Genomic DNA, 22,214 nt, shown 5'->3' with positions numbered 1-22,214 from the left:
CCTCTCAGATGATGGTGCTTCTCACCCTATCTACTCTCTGCGGAGAAAACTAATTTCAGTCTCTTATATTATGGGATCTTAGTCTTTCTGTCATGACCCCACAGCTTGTAAGGGCAGAAACGTGGGGCTCAACTCCTTTACCATGACAGACCGATTCGCCTGTCAATCTCCCGGTCCATCTTGGTCTCATTCGTAATCAAGACCTCGCGATACTCTTGGGACAGGACCTCGGGAGTTGGAGGAAGTCAATAGCACATCATCATCAGAGATGCAATGGTGGCGACCCCAAATCCTACACTATCAATGCTTTGAAAATGTCTTCCATACGTAATAGTACATAGGTAATGAACAGAATTGGTGACAAAGGGCAGCCTTGGGGGACTCCAGCCCTCACTGGAAATAGATTTGACTTACTACTGGCTATGCGGGTCAGACTCTTATGTTTGACCCTTAACTTTGAACATTGTGTTTGTTATGGACAATCTGTGACGAGCACAGAAGTCCAAGAACAGAACCCTGCTCAGGTTCAGATCGAGGGAACATGGGCATTCCTTACCAATCACGCCCTCCAGGTCTCACTGTCTTTGCCCACGTAAGCATTGAAGCCCCCCTGCAGAACGAGGGCGTCCGCAGATGGAGGTCTCTCCAGCATACCCAGCAAGCACTCCAAAATGGGTGGGGACTCCGAGCTGTTGTTTGGTGCATCGGCACAAGCAAAAGTCAGGAACTTTGACCCCACCCGAAGCCCAATGTACATACTCCGAGCTGGAGGGAAATTAGATTGCCCACTCCTGCTATGCACCTCCTACTGTGGACAATTTCAGAGTGGAAGTGACACCTTGAGATTACCAGAACCTAAACTGTGTGTGGAGGCAAGTCTGACTATGTCTAATCTAAACTTTTCTGCCTTGCACAACAGCCCAGACTCTTTCCCTTCCAGTGAGCTGGCAATTTCCTTGAGGCAACTTCTGCAAGGTGGGATCGGACCGCCAATGTTTCTGCTCCTGGCCTCCACCTTTCTCACACTGAACCCGACCCCTATGACCCTTCCCAGAGGTGATGATTCCATTGGGAGGGAGACTCACATTACCTTTTCTTGGTGTGCCCAGCTGGACCTCATGGGTGCGGGCTCGGCCAAACAGGCGTGGGTACAGAGGGGGCCCCTGATGAACCGCATCTGAGCAAGGGAAACTAGTGTCGAATATTCATATATCAAATTTGTCGTATGGCATCTATGGGCTGTTCTTTGTCTGCTCCGTCACCAAGGACCTGTTTGCCCTGGGTGACCCTGCCAGGAGCATAAAGACAAGTTAGATAAGGTGACGGCTAATGAAGAGGTCTAAACTCAGAGTGGCACGAAAAACACATTTACACTCAGTGTGACATAAAAAGCCAAGAACCAACTGAGAGAGGCTAACCCGTCATGATGGTATTACACAATTGCTGTTGCGCACAAGAAATAACACCAATTAAATAATATTTTCCAATTATACCTTGTTTTAATGGCTGATGAGGTGTGGGTGCCAGTTTTTAGCACTCAAGTGAAAATACACACAAAAGCACTTTGTGTCAGCTACCTTACCAGTGTATGAGACAGCATCATGTTCTTGTCACATCTATTTATTGTTATATGAACTGGCTCATGATATGTCTATCTCAGTCCAGCCATACTTAGTTGGAAAAAATGGCATAGAACCCTGTTGTTCATGAAGTTACCCATTTAAGTCCAGGATTTGTGTGAATAACACTGTTAAATCCAAATAGCTCAATATTTGGTAGTTGAAACCTTCCATTGCTTTCCCTGTCACATTCATAGCCTCCATTGCACTCCATTCAGCCAGCCCAATTTTTTATATGGAGCTTGTCATGAGTTTTAGAATTTGTCGCCTCGTGTTTTGTAACAGCGTTGTGCACCATTGGGTCCTGAGGCTGCTTTTACATCCGACATAGTCATAGCTACATCATTTTCTCTGACGTCACTTTTTGTCTTTTGCCTCGTCCATCAAATAGGACAGCAGATTTCTCCTGACTCAAAACAAGTATGAAAGTTTAATTAGTCTTGGTTTGAATGAATGAATAAGCTAAAACGTAATGTGCTTTAGTTACTGTTAACCCTCTACATCAATTTTCTCCACCTGTCTGCATGTTGCATTATGTATTGAAGTATCCCATAAGGATTGTAATACAGTTGCGTTTGTTATTTCTTTATATACCCCTGGTAAGCACCTCCATAACCTCTGGCTGCCTCCAGACAAGCACCTGCAGCTATGAGAGGTGGGATGGTCTTTTTTCGGTCATCCTTAAGGGAGTATTTTTATCAGAGCCAGCAAGCAAGACTACACTCTCGGGGGGAGGCTGTGCCCTACAGCACCACGAAGCAGGCGCCGCCCACGTTTCGACTTTAATAATTTACATGTCTGTGTCTCTCCTCTGTCCCACCGTTTGCTTGCCTTGTGTTTTTACTCTAAGGCTATTTACACCTGCATGGATGGAGGGAAAACAAGCAAAAAATGCGGTCCAGGGTAGCTGTGGAGTTTTTCACGACGCTGTTAAACAGAATTGTAAAGGCGCAGAAGATTGCTGTGTGCTGAACTATGCCAGTGCCCATTCTTAAGGACGATTGAGATGTGCAGAGTTGTAGGAACTGATTTGGAATAAAATTGATGAACCATACAATGAAGTTACACGAAAAAGTAATTGAAGCTAGAGTCCGGAGAGAAGTGAGCATTTGTGAGCTGCAGTATGGCTTCATGCCAAGAAAGAGTACTGCAGCTGCATTATTTGCCTTGATGACTTTGGAGACTAGAAGTTAGTACAGGGTACCCAGGGAGGAACTGTGGCACTGCATGAGGATGTCTCGCAAAGCTGCACGACAGTTGTGTGTTGTGTTGTGTTGTGGTTTCTGCAGGGATTAGCTCTGAGCCCCTTCCTGTTTTCAATGATTATGAACAATTTAGGTTTTACTAGACTTCCACCATGATTTTCGGAGATAAAATTTTCATCTGCACAGAGCAAGGTTCAGGTCGAGGAAATTTTAGAAAGCTTGAAGCATGCACTGGAATGGAAAAGAATGAAGATTAGATGAGTTGAGATGATGTTGAAGATCTCATTCAGATCAGAGTGGATAGGATTAGAATTAGGGTCATATGTGGGACAACCGAGGTTTTATGTTTTTTTTTTTTGTTCTTTTTTTAGCCATGTTACAGACCAGATCATAAAAGATGTGAGCCTCGATTGTTAATTACACTCTATGGTGGATACAATTAAAAGCTATTCTTTGCGCTTATAGATAGTCTCAAGCGTGCCTGACTTTGCTTACAGTCGTATATTACTGAACTGTCATTTCCTGTGAGCCTTTAGTTTTTTTATTAATTCTATGTGTTATATGATTTCAGTAAATCTTGGTTGTCACGTAATGAGAAGAGGTTTAACTAAAAGCAGATACAACACGGAAGTGGAGAAATAAAACCAGATGGATAAAACCAGACCTTGTGTAATTTGAATACTTTGGCAAAAAAAAAACAACAACAACAAAAAAACCCTAAAACAATTCTTGAAGCATATTTTCTGTCTTCGGTGCCCATTTATTTCATACAATGTCAAAATGAAGTCAAACCAACCACAGAAACGTTTTCATGTGATGCATGACAAGTAGCATGTTGCCAATGCAGTGAGAAAGCCAACTTGAAAATAAACCTTAACTTCCCAAATAGACATCAATGCCTTGGTATACCTTTAGTTTGACGATCTTGGCTAACTGCTGGTTAGACTCATCACCGACAACAACTCTGTTAATTTGAAATCAAATTCAATTGGGGTCAAATTCTGGTATTTTCTATGTTACCGTTTGTAAGACGCATGTAAAAACGATAGCAACACTGAATAAATCCCATCCTCCTAAACTCTTAATAGTTTCTTGTATTCATATCCGTAAGTGATGTATTTGTTGCTAATTAAGTGTTTCAGATTTCCCACATTGTGAGCAGTCAGGATTCGCAGTGCCAGTGTAACGGTGAAGAATGAACTCAAAGCAGTTGTATCCTTTTCCACACGTTTCCTCAAAACATCTACTTTTTAAGTTACTGTTTGTAGGACACACTGATACTTTTAGCCTTTATTTTTGGGAAAACAAAGTGTGCCTTATATTTGGGGAATTATGGCTTTTTTCACATTTTTTTACATCAGAATTCTTTATTTTTCCTTTTTCAGTAGGTTACAACTCAAAATATTGTCACCCTGCAGGCTTAGTGAAACATCTAACTGATATCATCATGGACCCAACCAGTCACAAGACTATATTTTTTTATTCTGCCAGGTGCAGCTATAAGAAGCAGCATTACTAATCACATACGCTCCCTCACTACAATGGCTGTTACCTCAACCATCCGGGTCGCTATTTAATTTTGTGGAGTTGATCGTAACTCCTGATGGTGGCACAGTCAGCCGTGACACAAAGCGCGCATAGAGGATTGCTGAACAGTGACCATGCACATGCACACTCAGCAGACTGAAGATTTAGGGTCAGACAATCCAGACGTTTAGCTTTGACTAAGACCCATTTAATTGCTTTCCTCTGATTTATTGAAACATAACCTGACTCCAAAGCGTCAATCCTGTGTGAAAGGCGTTGCTCAAAGCTAATTGGCTGTCAGCTTCCGGGCAATCCGTCTTTGTCCTTATTATGTTTCACCCCGAGTTTGTGTCGATTCTTGCTTTGTAAATGCTCCTTGCTGTGAGGCCCCCCTGTGCTCCATGATAGGGGACAAGGTTGTGTTGCAGGTGATAAATCACTCCCGTCCAGGTAAACAAGTGGGCTTGCGCTCAAGAACACAAAGAGAGGCTCTTTGCACACCTCGTGGGCGTGTGAATTTTGTTAGCCGTTGTGTCTTCATAGCGTGTGTCATTCTGCAGATTTTTCTCTGAGCTGTTTGGGTCGCACTAGAAGCTCATTGGTTGGCCTACAGCAATCGGGCAAGATTTCTACATAACTACATGTGTCTGTGTGGCTCAGACTGAATGGGCCGCGGTACACACAAGTACACTTGTGATCTGAGTCCTTGCCTGTTAGCAGTTAATGATGAAAGGAAAATGACTGGCAGGCCCCACGTGATCCTGTGGCTGGCAGTGCTCAGGCAAGTGATTGGAAATCTCATGATTCTTAAAGCGGTTTATGCTGTAAAATGACTAGTGGGTCAGAACACCCTTCTTTTTAGTTCTTTGAAGGGATTGGACAAAGAACGTGTTTGCCACTGCCTGGCAATAACTCCTCCCCTCTTGGAATTACAATATCAACATTGTTACATCACACAATTTCAGCCTAATCTCTCTTCTTAACAATTAAAGAAGGTTTTCAGATGGTTCATGTCGCTTTTGAAGGCTACGCTCCTCCAAGTGGGGCCATGAATACAGCAGATGGAAGCATGCACCTCTTGGCCTTCTGGTGGGAGAGCTTATCCTCATCCACGGCTTTCTAATGGAAATGAGAACAAATGATGGATTTTTAATGGACTGCGAGCAATGCATTATCTGGTGTTCACTTAATGCTTTGAAGTCACAATTTCTAATGGCATAGGAACTCCTTTGGAATTCCATCTAAAATGACATTTTTTGGTCAGTTATTTGCGGTCATATTTAGATCCTCTCAGTTCCTTTGGTAAAAAATACTAATATACGCAATATTAAAACAGTCCCTGTCAAACATTTGGAACAACCATCTAATTCAGTGATTTTTCATTATTTAAATTTAAATTGTTGCATAATTCATCAACATTATGAAACAATATTGATGGATATATTTTCTAAAATTGTCAAAACTGAATGTTTTATGATTTGAATTCTTCAAAATAGTCACCTTTTGCCCAGATGACAGCTTTGCAAATGGTATTTTCCGTGATGCATATTATGATTTTTGACCTGGAATAACTTTTAATTCACAGTTGGGATTTTTCACTAGTTAATCCTAAATATAAACACAGAAGAACAAATAACACATTTCCAATCAATTATGAATTGTCACGGGGGTGCGCGGCGGGTAGGAATGCTGGCGTGGTTGCGGAGGTGGAGGACCCATAAGCAGGGGAGCGTCGGGACAGGGGGTTGATGAAATCCATATTTATTAATAAAACGAACGGGAACAAAAGCGGGAAAAACAGGGCGGCAAAACACTCGAACTAAGGGCGCAGGCAGGCTGGAAAAACAGAAAGCAAAGACTACGGGCAGGCTGGCAGGTAAACACAGAACTGAGGAACGAAGTGCGAGACGGGACTACGAAAACGCGACAGAAACGATATGGCATGACATGACAAGACAATGTTCAGACAAGGGCTGTAACAGAAACTAGGTTTAAATACATTCACTAATCAACTAATCAAACTAACACATGGCAGCTGGGCAAGGACAACAGGCAAAGGGAGCGGATTGGAGGACACGAGGGGCAGGTAACAGACAGGTGGACTAAATCAAAACTAACGCAGGGATGCACGAGAGGAGCAGGAGCAGAACCATATATGAAAACATAACCCCTCAAAATAAACCCACAACCCAAAATCCAACAAACCATGACAATGAATGCTCGACTTGCATGCATTTTTGATGATCAACAATTTTTTAACTTAAATTCAAACAGCGCTTAGCATCACTACTTACCTCTGTTTGCTCCGAATCTTGCCCTATGGGACCAATTTGCTGGCTGAAACACCATATTTGATTCAGCACGGTTTGTTAAAATGTTACTTGGAACGTCAACGGTGTAAAGCTACGTTCAGACCGAATGGTGGAAAGCAAAAAAACAACACATTTTTGTATTGTTGTCAATGTGTTTTGCGCAACATGGCACAAAAGTGCATTGGGCAACGCAAAGGAGGCAAATGATTTTTCAAATTCGGTATGAACGCAGCATAAGACTTTGAGCATCAAGGTGTGCTGTCATGCACATTTATAGTTTATGGAACACTTGAGCGCTGTGTTCCATAAAAGTGTACTAAGGCATTCATGTCCATAAGTTATATAAGGTAAAGTAAGGTTTATTTTAAAGCTGACCTTCACACTGCGTTTCCTGCATGTTTTACAGCAATGCGGAATATTAAATATTGTTGCTGGATGGGCTTGACCTGTACATTAATAATCATAAACTAATCATTTTTTTGGAACCGCGGTTCCAGAAATTACTCGAGGACTTGTTTCTTGACACTTTAATGTAATTGAGAACATTTGAAGGTGTTTCCAAAGTTTTGATTGTGTGCAGAAAATGTAAGCAGTCAGCCATCAAGTGCGGACAGACGAACATTTGAATAAAATGTTAGATATAATGCTGTGTTTGAGCCCAATAAATGATTTGCTCCCAAGTGCTATTTGCTCTGGGCTCTTCTATTTAGGCTTGAAAAATGAATTTCATTTTCTGTAAGAGAAGGTATATTGGAGTGAGCTGTGTCTCATTTCCTAGAAGGCTTGCAATGTTTCAAGGAAATGGTTAAGATGGGTGGCTACCACATCAATCTTGTAGAGCTTTCATTTTATAAATATAAGCAGTATTTTTATCCTGTAATTATTTTCTCAGTTTCTATTAATTTTTTGGATGCAGTGATAGAAAGGTGATGAATGAATAAAATTTCTCACCAGTCCCCAGACAAATCATTGTCTCTGACCTCCCACCACTATCACGTTCCTGCCTGGAAGTATTGAACAACTGGCAGCAATTTTCATACTCATTAAATGTTCTTACCTCCACTGCTTGCAATTGTGCTCTCATGAGGGTGAAGTATATTGCTTTCCATCATACGTAGCTGTATTCTGATCCAGAGGATTGAAGTTGAAAAGAAAATATAGTGAAGCAAAACTACTGGACCTGAAACGGAATACACCATAGGTGATTCCAGTTTGAAGCTACAGTATGTTATTCGCTTTTGTGGAAAGATTTTAGGAGAGTTATGGTAGTGGGAATATATTTATTGACAGGTGGTGTTTTTTTTTTTGTAGAAACATTTCTAACTATTAAGTGAAATCTCACATTGACTGAAACTGAACCCTTCACTGTGCCACACCCTCTTTATGACATCACTCTAAATTGCATGAATGTGCTGCATAAATTCATCCAATACACATGGTTCATTTTTATACTATGATGCTATTGTGTACTTACAGCTATGGCCTCTCCATTGAGTGCAATTGTGGGAAATGCGCCAGATTTCATTTGTAATTTTATGGGAAATCCACTCTTGTAATGACCGAGGTTCACGATGAAGTCCTTGGTGAAATGATGATGATCAAACATGCCTGCTGGTTGCCTGCCCGTGTGTTCTCAAACACAAGTTTTTGACACTTCATTAATGTTTTACAGCAGTCCTTCTCAAATAGCGGGGTGGGCCCCCAGGGAAAAGGCTTTGTGAAGTGTAATTGTAAGAAAGTAAGGATCGTCATAATTGTATTTTTTTTTTAACAGGCACTTTGATGCACTTTGTAATTTTTTTTCAGCTTTAGACTAACCTGTATAAATGTTGTAAAGAGTAGTTAACAGTTGTTGAAAGTTGATTTATATATATTTTTCTTTTTTTTTAATGTTATTAAAGATAAATTACACATATACAGTTTGCACAGAGAATGGTTGGGGCGTAAAAGGTTTTCTCTTTGCTGGGGGCGCTTTGCAAAGAATAATTGAGAAACACTGTTCTACAGTAAGTTTTTAACTAATAAATGAAAAGTTGTTTACTTGGCTCGTCTCCCAATTCCTCAATGAAAATGAAACTAAGGGATTCCTGGGATAAAATGACAGTGTATTTACTCTGCACTGGCGGTACGGACAGTATAGAGGTAATACAATGGCGTTCAGAGAGTGAGTGGTTAACATTTTAAGATGGTTAAAAGCTCCGAAAAGAGAGGCCCTTTAAATGTACTCCAATTAAAATCACATGCACGTATTTCTATACTGCTGTGGGATTGCAGATGGTTTGCACGCACTAATTTGCATGCGTTCTCTCGCCAGCATGCTTGGTTGTGCATCGCTTTGGGCCTTTGTCTCATTGCACCTCCTCTCCAGTTATGCAGCATTTAAAATCAGGCTTTGCTGCAGAGAGGCCAGGCTGTGTTTCGTGGTGATTTTCCGCTTGAGTGATGAGAGCTGTTTGAACTCATTAAGTTTAAAAGAATGTGATGTTATTAAGTTTGCGTTACATTCTGGGTCTCCTGGGACGGGCAGCTCTGTGCTGGCTGGCCATCTCCCAATATGCCTGTCATTTTGGGTACATCAGCAAGAGCGCAGTGTGTAATTTCAAATATTATATTCACAAGTTGAATTGAGGCAACTTGACTCTTTTTGGTTGTTTATGTTTCACGCTTAATCTAAAAGCCTTGCAATATTTTTGTTCTCAAAGGAACATCTCTTCTTTTGGAGAAGAAGCATTTGTGTGATTGGAATCATCCTGAGATCAATGATTGAGAATCTTCACAGAGAAATACTCAGCTTCACTTCTTATAATTGTTGGGGTTGATAGTTAAACACTATTAAAAACGTAGCATGTCAAGCAAATTTATGACCGAGTGAATTCACAGCACGCCTGCGACTCCCATGAGAAGAAGTGGTTAAGATAATGGATGGATGGATGAATTTAGCGACACAGATAAAATGCAGCTCACGTCTCTTTTTATAGGACTTTGTAATTACCACATTCGCGTGAATGATGACTGGGGTGGCATTATTTTATTCAACCACAGATGAGTGGGGGAGGTTCTTGCGCACACAATATTGAAGTATTATTTGACAATTTGACATTTGTTAACTTTAAATTCATTTACTTCATGCACGAATACTAATTTTCCATTTTGCTTACAGTATATTTACATATAATGACGAATCATTACAAAAAATTCCACATGGTTCAATGTTTGTTATCCCACTATCAGCCTTAACACACAATATCTCCAGAAACTGCAATCTCTAGTTGCAGTTGGTGTACTTACCCTGGTGCGAAAAGGGAGGTGTCTGTATTTGTGTTTATTTTCCTCGCCTAGTTTTTCATGCTCTATGGTTATTTTCTTTCTTTCCTGTAATTATGCCTCAACCCACCAACAGCTACCACATAAGGGCTTCTTCATCTTATTCTTTTTCACACTAGCCATAGAAGACTGCATTTTCCTGACTTCTCCCACCTGGCAAACCTGATGCAGTTTGAAATTATCTAGTAATTTTTCTGAATGTGTCGTTTACAACCGGGGAATCACTCTTCACACCTCTTTTGTTTCCAAAGTAATTGGCTTTTTTGTACTGATGTCATCACACATGTAATTATCTGAAAGTGGGATTCTGTCATGGCCTACATTCCTGGCGATAAGCCACTTGGGCGGCTCCCGTCTGAAAGGGACAGTCAAATAAATCCTGGCTTTACTGATATGCCCCTGAAGCATCAATTTACCAGGAATGCAGGGTGAAAGTGGCTCTTGTTTCTGCGCATGTGACACTTGGCGCATGGATGCAATTATAAGCTTACTCAAACAGGCAGGGAAGCGGGAGTGCCTACAGTAAATTTACTCAAGAGCACAAACAAGCAAGAGAAGGGAGCACAGTGTTAGCCATACTTGTCTAATTATTGTCTTTTGTCTAGCTTTCTTGTATGCTACACACACTACTCCCTGCAGTCTTATGTGTGTGTGTGTGTGACCCATGTGGTTCCCACATAGATGTACAGTATTAATCCGTTCTAATAAAAGCACAAGGCATGTAGGCGTTAATAATTTCATGTAATAATATTCATTTGGCTAATATTGTACAGCGTATGCATTCTTCTGTTTAAACTTGCTTTGGTTCATTACCATAGTACATTAGAGTATGTGCAAATCAACGTAGTCACAACTCATTTATCAGCCGAGCTTGTCACCGGGCTCGCCACAGTGTATTCAGCTTGGTCTCCAATCCCCTCCGAAATCAAATCAGGCATTCTGACATCTTATCAGCGGAAGGCAGTGGGGTGAAACAGACGCTGTGAAACGGCTGCCAATGTTTTGTTGCTTACACAGCAACATTACTGTTGGGAGTATCTCACAAATCCTAGACAATCGAAGTTTAAGCTTCTTTAATTTTCTACCTAGCAGCTAAATCGATTCCTATTGAGAAGTGTTTTTTAAGATGCTGCAATGATGAAACGAGTTTCCTGTCGGTCAACGCTAAGTATTATCAAATGACTTTTTAAAACGGCTGTTGAATTAGATTGTTAATATGCTGGTGTACTTAATCAAGTGGCTATACATGCACACATCACTCTGAGATTTTATTTAAAGATTATAAAGCATTCCATCCAAGAGTCAGGGAGGTAATGTTCACATGCTCCCGCCTCCTCTGCTTCTCATGGTTGGGATTGCTCACTTTGACAGCATTGGTATGAATAATGCAGCTCTTCCTTGCATTGGCCATTCATGTGCTGTTTGCACACAAATGCCACTTGACATGAAAGTCAGTGTGCAAAAGAACTGAGATGAAATAAGCAGAGAAGTGTTTTAAACTTGTCACCCGGAGGAGGCTTTAGCACTGAACTCTTATGAATTTCTCACCATGCAACCTCTAGTGAACTTTGCATTTTAGTGCCATTACCGTGCAGCATTTTGTGTCGAGTATGAATAGGCAGTGGGTATTTTTAGCCAATGACAAGTATAATTAAAGGACATCAAGTAAACCAAGGGGGAGCAGATTTTCAAGATGAAAAACTAGGACACTACAACTTCACTGAAAATTAATTACGCAAGAAATTCTCACCAGGAACTACAGTATTTATAACAAATTTAATCACTAGTCATTCTTGTGTCACTGGTTATATTCTTACTTTAGCTAGCACTAAATGCTACCTTGGTCAACAGTTCTACAGTGCTGAACAAGTCAAGTTCACACTGCCCCTGCAACTCAAGTTGACATGTGGATATTCTGATTTTGGTTCATCAAATAATCAATCATAAGATGACTGTTAATGTGCAGACACTCATCATTCCTGTTGTTGTATTGAGTGAGTATTAAATTCACTACTATTATTGTGCAAGTAGATTGAATGCATCTCATAAGTTTCACGACCATGACCGGGACAAGCTAAATGAGAACCCCGGGACTCACTGAACACGGACGGCTATGATGGCAAAAAGGATTTATTACAGAAAGCGCATGCAACGCATAGAAAAACAACTCAAGAACATCAAAGTACAACAAAGGACCGCAAAATGGAATAAAAGTACAAATGGTGTAGGGGGCGGAACCTCCTATCACAAAAAGCAGTACTTAGGAAAGAAAAGAAACAACCAAAATCAACAAGCTGAGAAGCAGGATTGCGAAGGAACGAGGAACAAGGAACTGGCATCGGCGGATGAACGCAATAATCCGGCAACGTCCCTCTGCTTCGGCTGCACCTCGATAGTCCCGTGATGATAACTTGCTCTAGGTGTGCGGCTGGTGGCTCCGCTCCCTAATCTGTGGACAGCACAGAGCATTAGTAACACGGGATGTGACGATAAGCTGCTGAACGCCAGTGAGTAAAGCACACACTTTCTTTTGTTTACTTACACAGTTATTTTTCTTTGGATGCGAAGACTTTTTGGGAGGCAAAAAATTGATGTGAAGCGAGGAGTCAAGAAGAACTCTCTAAAAGGCAATTTATTGAAATAAATAAATAAATAAAATGGAAACTAGAGAAAAGTACATTTGTACCAAAGTCCAAAACAACAGGATACAAAAGTAATTTACAGCAACACTGGGAAGAAGGCAAGGCAAGGAACAACAAAGATGTGACCAGGACAATAAGTAGGAAACTAAATACAAGCCATACTAACTAAACAATAAAAAAAAAAAAAAAAACCTGGATGGATAAGACACAAGTGGCTGAGGGAGCTGATTGGTTGAAAATAGAATGGGCAACCAGAGACACACAGACGCATGCATTGAGCCTAACTCAGACACTGCCAATGGGGACAAAAGGACATCACAAAACTGAAAGCTAAACAAACCCAACACAAACTCGATCATAACACATCTTTCATAAAACTAAAAATCAGTTGGTCTAATATCCCTCACAATCCCACTATGGAAACGCATCATTAGAAACACTCAATCAGTTGCTGGCTACATTTCCTATGATTCTTAGAAACATAAGCAGAAAGTATATTAGATCTATTTCTGGTATGAAACAAACATAACATGAGGGAAGGGATTAACAGTTCATTTCCTTTTTGCCTGATTTTTCATATGAATAGCTATGACAACTATAAGCTTGACATAGACAGAGCCAAACTTATTCGCTTGCTGATTGGAACAAAGAAACGGGCAGATGTCAGGGGACCTACGTAAAAATTAGAAAAAAAATGGACCGGGGACATAAGGCTAAAAACTGGGGATGCCCCGATTCAAACCGTGATGTCTGGTCACCCTAAATAAACCGTATATGCCAGCTAAGAAATTGGATTCTTTCACTGACATTTCATTTTTGCCACTCACTCCATAGGGACGATTGCAAGTGGTGTTCTTTTTGTGATTGGGTCACAAGTGTCCTCGAGCTCATCACAGATGATGGATTGCTCAGGATTTTCTTCACAGGCAATCTGTTATACTCACTCCTAGACTTCATAGCAACACCCATCCTCCATATTAAGTGTTCGCATCATTATCACAACCATGACTAAAGATGCGACCTGTGCACAAATGTTTGTAAGTGTCATGAAAACACACACACAAATGTTTTTCAATATTTATCAGTATGACAACACTATTGATTATCAAGGTTTATATGAAAATGAATGGCGGTAGTTCAAACCAGTTACATTTTAGTGGTACAGTGGTACAGCTCCTTTGAGTTTTTATACTTTTAATTTCTGTATTTCTCTGAGTACAAGTCAAGGTTTTTTCCCTCATTTTCAACCCCTATATTAGGTGGGGTCCACTTATAAACCACATAACTCAAAACAGACCTTTTTTTTCCACATATCTCTGAACAACATTAATTTGAATGCGAAATAAGTAAAATGTCATTTACAAGGCTTGAAATGATTTTTTATACATCTAATTCGATATAGTATGCATCCGTTTTAGAGTGTAAAGAACATTGCAAGAATGCGCTTTTGTCAAACGTTGCCAAATTGCCTCTGTCGTCAACAACGAGGTTGTGTGGCTATTTTTTTTACATTGGACTCTGACGCATTATGAAAAGGAAAAGATGGCTTGACTTGTCTCCTTCAGCCCTTAGACATGCGCTTGAATAAACAGGCATGGATGTTGGCAGGTGGGGGGAGAAACAGCGAACAGTCGTCACTTGGGTACAGATCATTCCAAGTAAGATGATCAGCAAATCCTACGGAGACCTTCAAATTCAAACAAATTGGATGGGTCTGAAGATGGCTACCTGTGGAAGTGTAACGAGAATGTTCGAACAATTTACGAGGAGATATGAAAGGACGTTCGGGAGTTAAATGGGAAGAGCTGTTTGCCAGGTCTGATAGTCATGGTAACTTTTAGGGCTTTTAGACAATTTAATATTTGGCTGTGTCAAAAAATAAAGTGTTGAAAGTTCAAATAATTTTATTGTTACAACATTTGTTTCAGCAATTGCGTCTAACCACATGCATACATTGCCTTGCAGTCTTGAAAGTATGTTACTTGATATATGATGTAGAAGTGCCTCTAAATGTAACATAATTTCGTCATTTTAATAACACACACCAGGTGTTTTAATTGAACAACCATGATCTATATAACCACTATAGTCAGGGGTAGACATATACATTTTTTTTAAATTCACCCAAATTAAAGTAAAAAAACGGGAGGGTCGATTTATAGGCTAAGTCGACTTGTACTCTGAGAAATACGGTACAACACTTTTCAGGCATTTGACCTGAGGATTGCCTTTCACAACAATGCCATTTCCCGTTTTGTTTTTGGAATAATTCCCCTTCTCACTCCCACCATCTGTCATCAAAATCCAATTGAAATACGTGCAATGAATAGGAATGGATTGATGAGTAAGAGAGAGGGGATTATTGTGTACGTGCATGCATGTGTGCGTTTTGTGATTCGTAACGCCGCTGATTCATCATCGCCATCGTCCTCCCACGCCCTGTCTGCCAGACTGAGCGGGAGGTGGTTCTCGGGATCATGGCTCATGTGATGACTTAAAGGAACGCTCACAGTTTACCTTCACTCCGATGAGAATGCCTTGAACTCTCCTGTCGTACGCTCCAGTGAACAGATCGTTTTTGAAAGCATCTGTCAGAGTGATGCGCCGTGTATGTATTCTGGTCATGTAAAATGCAGAACAAGGTTGTCATTATGCTAAAGCCAGCGTGCATCAGAACATGGAAGAGTTCTAGTGGCAAACCATGCAAATTATATGTTAGGTTACTGGGTGAACGTTGATCACAAGGCTGCTGATCTTTTTGTAAAATTGAAATAGAAATAACTTAAATGGCTAATTCAATGCTGTCTTTATAAGTTGCGACTGGAAAAGGGTCCTCGTGTTAAAAAATGAAAATTGAGTGATTCATATATATTAATTTCTACATCTAATTCCGATCAAAATGATGTACAATATATGAAGGTACCTAAAAAACTGACACTTACAGAAATTTTAATGTTGCTGGGTCAAAAGCCGTACTTTTGAGAAAAACACATTTCATGTATTAGCACAAGCTTCTTTCAATGTTCTACAACAACCGGTACCGTTGGAAAAAGATAATTGACCTTAAACTTTCCAATACCGTTACTTTCAAATACTGTTGAAAGCGCACTAAGCAGCTAAGGGCATTCTATGAGATTTGAACACTTTAAAATCCGAAGACGTTTCTCAACAGACAAAACTGGACGAAAATAGTAATTTGGCCTCAACCCCAAGACAATTTCGAAGATCCCATTAAGCTTTCAATTCATTTCCCGAGGGATCATCCGCCAAAGTTTATTCATTTTACTTTTGCTATTTTTTTTTTTTTTTTAAATGTCAAGTTATCGCAACAGGAAATTTGATTTAAGATTTTTGTGCCATTTGGTGTGGTTTGTGACAAGAGAGTTTATTAAAATTTTATTATTGATGTTTGATGATTTCAAATGTGTTTGGGAACTAAAGAAATGGAATGCTGAATGTTGTTTTTGTTTTTCTTTTTTTGCATTCAATGCTAATTGAGTGATTCATTGATGATTCAATGATTCACAGATAAAAAGACAGATGTGAGGGTCTTTTTTTTTTAATTTTTGACTTATGAAACATGGTAAAAATAAATCATGCGAGCAATTACACATAGTCTATCTAAAATATTAATTTAAAAGATAACTGGTATGTCAAGGCTTTTGGTTAAAGTTGATAAGGCAAAATAGATTATTTTCGCACTTTCAACAATGTCCACCATCAAATTTCATAAATAGCATTGCGGGCCATGTTAAAAAGTATTTTTAGTACTGTATATGCCGCTGGCTACAAAAATGTGGATGCCATGCCGCAAATGGCCCCCTAGCCACGGTTTTGACACCTTTGAACTACAAACTGCATGCATTAGGAGGTGGGAGTAGGACCAATCGCTATAATATTTTCATCTTCAAATCTAACAGTGTTCATATTTCATTTTATTTTCATCCTATTACTTCCTATGTACATTTATTTAAAGCATTTATTAATCACATTTGAGGCAAGGATCTCTGGCTTATTTGGGTAGAGCTTTACCGGCACGCGCTAGCTAGCTAGTCAGATAAGATGCATTTGATCTAATAATCACTTCTTTTCATACAGTTAGACTACCATTTAACCATTTGGCTGCTGAGAAATGAAAATAGAAAGCTTAAGGAGAGTACTTTTAGAGATACTGTATCTCAAATTGAATTTTTTTGTCCTTTTCGGTCATTTGAGTAAAACTTATTCCGCTGACACATTGGTCTTTTTGTCAGAGGGGCTCACAATTGTCCATGAGTATTTGTTCTCATTTTTAAATCAAATTTAGAGAGTGATATTCAACTCATTCACTGCCATTGACAGCTACAGACATCCAAGATTCGGTTTAACTGGACTGGCAGTCAATAAATGCATCTGGAGGTATCAAATATAAACCTCTTTTCCATGCCACAAAATGGCTGCATTTTTTTTTTTTTTTTCCAGACACTGCCTAGTGAGGTGCGATATTGCCACAGCTGCTTGTGCTGTTAAACAGCAACCTGCGGCATCTCGGAATCAGACAATTAGATGCATGACAATGTCAGTGGCAGCTTCTGGCGTGATGTGTAAAATACTTGTCCAACGTGGCTTTGAGCACAACACAGCGAGACATCCATATTCCGCCTTTCTGGCTTTCCCTTTTACATAAACAATGTCCCGCCTCTATTAACTGATTTTAGTATCATCACTAAATCAAATTTTTGTTAAATTTGCCCAGGAAGGGATATTCACCTTATGGTTCGTAATTAAATTTATTTTCATTTCAAAGGCAGACTTAAGGAAGTAGCCAGTGCCTCAGTACCTCAGCCTAAACTGGTTGTATTTGTTGAACCTCACAAATCACCAATCCTAATTCTTCTGTCAGCATCTAGTCTGATCCAAGGGTACTGACTGTAGAACTCTCAGGCCCAGTGTGAAATTTTGTGTGGGGTGCGCGCCTGAGTGGTTTTGACTCATGGCCAGTCCGCCTGCAACTGTGCAGCAATCACTACTCACGTCATTGAGCTTTGTGGATCTACATGACTAACAACTTTCCCATCACTGTATCACTGTACTTATACCTTGCAAAAAGTGAGGACAGATTTATGTATGCATTACCTATTTTTTGGACTATAAGCCACACCTTTTTTTCTCATTATTTGAACCCTGCGCCTTATAGTCCAGTGTGGTTTCTGTGGATTTTTTTTAATGGCTGTGCTCAATAAGAGTTTTAAAAATATAGTATTAAAAATATAATCAATGTATCAATGTTTATGTGCAAATTTGATATATAGTACATAAGTTGTTTTTGTTTTTTTGTTTTTGGTTTTTGCTAAAAAAAAAAAAATAATAATAATAATAAATGAAAAAAAAAAACTTCCATACAGCATCTTTCTATGTAAATATCTGATGCTACAGCCTGTGGCTTATTGTCCCATGTGGCTCAAAGGCCGGAAAATATTGTACATTAAAATTATAACGTTATAGTGAATTTCTTTCCAAGGAGGCAAGCATCACTCACTATTTTAATTATGCAATCAATATTTCTGGCAATCTGATGTTCTTGTAGACAGAAAATATAACAGATTCTATTTTTTTTTTACATTTTATATGTATTTGAATGTTTTTTTTTCAATGAATCAATGACAATAATATGCTTAAAGTTTCAAGTTCCACTGTTTATTTTCATGCTATACTAAGATTAGCTGCCAAAATACTGTATTTTTCCTGCTCGATTATTTAATGGATGCCAAAACAACAGGGAAAAAAGCTAATACGTTTTTCTTTGGAGTGCTTATTCAACCACTACTTTAAGTTACATAAGGGCTTCAGTAACAAGAAGATTATTGCAATATCATGTAAGTTATTACCAATGACAATGAACATTTTTATTTCAGATTTTAGCAAGGAATCAATCATCCAATTTGCACTACAAAGTGTTCAATCTTTCCATTGCCTACTGTATGCGGTCTTAAATAGTTTCAACCGGCAAGTATGCTAAAGGATGCCGTACATGTGGAGTGCACCTCTATAATTTTCAACTAATTCCCTTTTAAAGAGGGTTGAAGGGACATCCAGCAGCAATAACACAGAGTAAAAAGGCTGCAGTGTTGATTTGTGTTGTGTGACTATTTTGATGCTGCCATGTGTGAGGGCATCCAGAGGCCTGTTGAGCCATTCATTTCATTCCTAATTGGTTGGAGTGCAGTGATATAGCTCACTTTATTGGCTTGCCTTGCAGCATTTTCTCCCTAGAGAAATACTCTCACGAGAAATGAATGATGTCGGTCACAACTGCTAAGGAAGTGGTGTATTCCAATGGGATATCATGCATTTATAATCACATAAGAGTTGCTGCAGGTGCTTAGGTTGAAAATCAAAGATTTATTCAAGGCACGTTGATTTAAATGTGTAATGTGTTTATACCTACATTACATTTTTAAATGGTCTGACTCAAACCCTCTCAAACCCAAACTACAATTTGAACTGTGTAAACTCTTATTACAAAGACCAATGGATGCATTATAAAGGACATTTCAAAGAATGCATGCTTTCTGCCACCCGACCTACGATCCGCTCGGACTGACAAGAAGTTAAATTATTCCTGTCTGATAAATGTTCGGGTCATGTGGTTGCGAGCCTCTGCTCGTTTTGTTGCTCTTTGAAGTTTCTTTGCCTGCCAAAACTGAAAATCATTCACTTTCTCAGGGATTCCAGCTTTATCAGGCAAGAACAGTTTGCCGCCTCACTTCCTTGTCCTTTGAATGGGAATGTGCTTTTGCAAAGGACGCCTGAAAATATTATCAAAGAAATGTAAATGCTTTTAGCCCTCCTTTCATGATGCCAATCACTGCAATGACCTTTATTTGGGAACTTGCGCATGGCTACTGCCTTTTGTCCTGTTCTCCCTCCCTATGCTTTGCAATCATTGCCTACTCAGCACCACTAGAAACTAAAATTAGGGCTGTCAAGAGTTTTTGTTACTGTTGCACATAAAAAAAAATCAAGATATACAACAGAATGGCGGCTTCAGACGTTTATTTTCTTGAGCAGATGCGGTTTGAACAATGTACCTTCAATATTTGAGACTAGTCCCAAGTAACTTTAGTTGCAACCAATAGGAAGATATTTGCAGTTTTCTTTTTTCATTTGCCATAGGAATGCTCTGAAGTTTAGTTTAGCAATGAGAGTTCGCTATGGTTGGCTACATTAGCTTTTTTTGTTGATAGCGTTAGTTGTGGCTGCAGTCGCAGCTGGGTGCTTTGCATTTATGTGGTAGGCTGAACTTGAGCTCCTTCTTACAAAGAATGCATATCGATTCACCTTTTTCTGAGGTGCCATCGGAGCATATTTTAACATTCAATTTTACAATTCGTCGGACTGACAACTCTCACGTGCGCTTTCATTTTCATCTCTTACCTCTACTCCCGAGCTTGCCCTCACATCTACAACAGAAGCCTATCAGGTTATGCCAAACACAGCCAATCACAGTCCACGTCAGGGAGTGATTCACCACAATAATAAACATGTTTATTGTAAATGTGAATACATTATACACCTCGCTAAGCAAAAATGTTTAAAGGTATTTCTAAATTGCGCCGTTGACTTGCCAGACTGCCTCAAACAAGCTAAGACCATGTGCTCTGACAGACTGCCCTCAGTGTCAGAACTTGATCAGGTTTATGACCTTTAATCTGCTGTTTCATCACTGCTGTCGTCAATTGAGCTAACAGTGCAGTCCATTGTGAAGCGACAGCTTGCACTTCAACATGGCTCCTGATCAATACAACAGTCTCAATAGATGTTGCTCTGTATGCAGTAAGGGACTGTGTGCATTTCTGCACCAACTAAGTTATCCTTACAACATTACTCTGTTTAAAATGTTTTAATTCATTAATTTATTTATATTTTTTGTCTTTTGATTCCGAACTGGCACGGCATTGTGGAAGAGTGGTTAGCACGCACACCCCACAGTTGAGAGACCCACGTTCAATTCCAGCTGGCTCCCGCCTTCCTGTGTTGAGTTTGCATGTTCTACCTGTGCCTGTGTGGGTTCTCTCTGTGTATTCCGACATCCTCCCACAGTCCAAAAAACATTCCTGGCAGGTCTATTGGACACTCTAAAACTCAAGGCCAGAGGGCACAGTCTGGTCCGCCACATCATTTTATGTAGCCCGCAAAATGCTGTCTTCAAGTTTCTAGCTAATATACCAAAGGAGCAAGTTGCCTTCAACTTTTAAAATATTTTTATATTATATATATATATATATATATATATATATATATATTTAACAACCATTTTTTTGTTGCCAATCTCTCTTTTGAACAGTTTTTACCGGCCTCTGATTTCAAAACTAGGCAAGTGTGTGATGAACACACATAAAATTGATTTGACTTGGTTGTTCATCCCCGCAATTGGCTGACAACCAGTTCTGGGTGTCCCCTGTCTACTGCCCGAAGACTTCTGGGATAGCCACCAGCAAGCTGGCAACCCTAGTGAGGATAAGCAACTATAGAAAATGGATGGATGGATGGTTCCTGACTGACAGTAACAAACACACTTGCAAAATAGATAAATCCACTGATATATGAGTGTTGGGACTGCTACTGTATTTCATGCATGCATAAGTCATCTTGTAAATTTTGTGTACAGGTTGTTTTTATTATGCCCCCCCACGAATTGTGTCTGCAAAGAAAGCTGCAGGTTTCATAATCCACACAGACTAGCCTGATAAAGGCACCTGTGTTGGTGCTAATCATGAAAGCATGCAATTGTGTATCTACATTTCCCCCAATACTAACTCTACCTCTCCAGATGTTGGAGGAAAAAAAAAACAGTTTTAACTGATTCCTATCGAAGCATCTTAGTATTCAGCATGTGTGGTATGAGAGTGGTCTGGGAAGTCATCTGTCTCTTTAGCCCAAAGGCAGAAACAGCTTGAGGTTTTCTAATAAAGCTCTTTTATTTGCAAAGGAAAATTGCTTAACTGTTGCCAGACACTCATCCCCCTAAATGTAGACATTTTAATGACACGGTTAAATAAAAGTAATCTAGCAATGTAGTATTCACTTGTAAGAAGCAAGAGAACATCCAAGTAAAATTGTACCGCTCACTCACGTCCATGTATAATGCAGAAGGCCTCTCTTCTTGTCTATGCGAATAGCAATCAGAGAGCCACAGGGAGGTGATCAATATTCCGGCGGCTTCCCAGAAAGGTCACAAGCCGGGCTAGTCGCTATGAGCGACGCGTTTGAGTCCGCGCGCTGCCAGATGGCTTAAACTGATCCTAGCACAGAAGGAGAAAATCTCATCTGCTTTTTAGCATTTGACCCACAACCTTGTCCTTTGCCCGGCAGCCAGTTGAGGTAACTCGAAATAAAAACCCAGCCTTACTTGACAAAAAAAAGAAACGTATGCAAAACTTCCATCTCGGACACCAGCGGTAGGCAACTATGGTCCTAGAGAGCCGCTATCCTGCATGTATTCGATGTCTTAATTCTATAACACACCTGATTCAAATGATCCTGATAGTTATCAGGCTTCTGCGGAGCTTGCTGATGAGCTGAATATTTGAATTAGGTGTGATG

General features: G+C 39.8%; 1 protein-coding gene across 3 annotated transcripts in view; it reads left to right on the top strand.

The window, feature by feature from the left end:
* LOC148407685 (rab effector MyRIP-like) overlaps positions 1-22,214 on the top strand; it is a 107,094-nt gene that overhangs the window by 49,084 nt on the left and 35,796 nt on the right. The window lies entirely within an intron of this gene.

This window comes from Hippichthys cyanospilos, chromosome 19 (genome assembly GCF_059441005.1).
Source record: "Hippichthys cyanospilos isolate Australia breed blue-spotted pipefish chromosome 19, RoL_Hcya_1.0, whole genome shotgun sequence".
Taxonomy (NCBI): domain Eukaryota; kingdom Metazoa; phylum Chordata; class Actinopteri; order Syngnathiformes; family Syngnathidae; genus Hippichthys; species Hippichthys cyanospilos.
The sequence above is the reverse complement of the archived record's forward strand: the minus strand, read 5'-3'. Positions and strand labels throughout refer to the sequence as shown.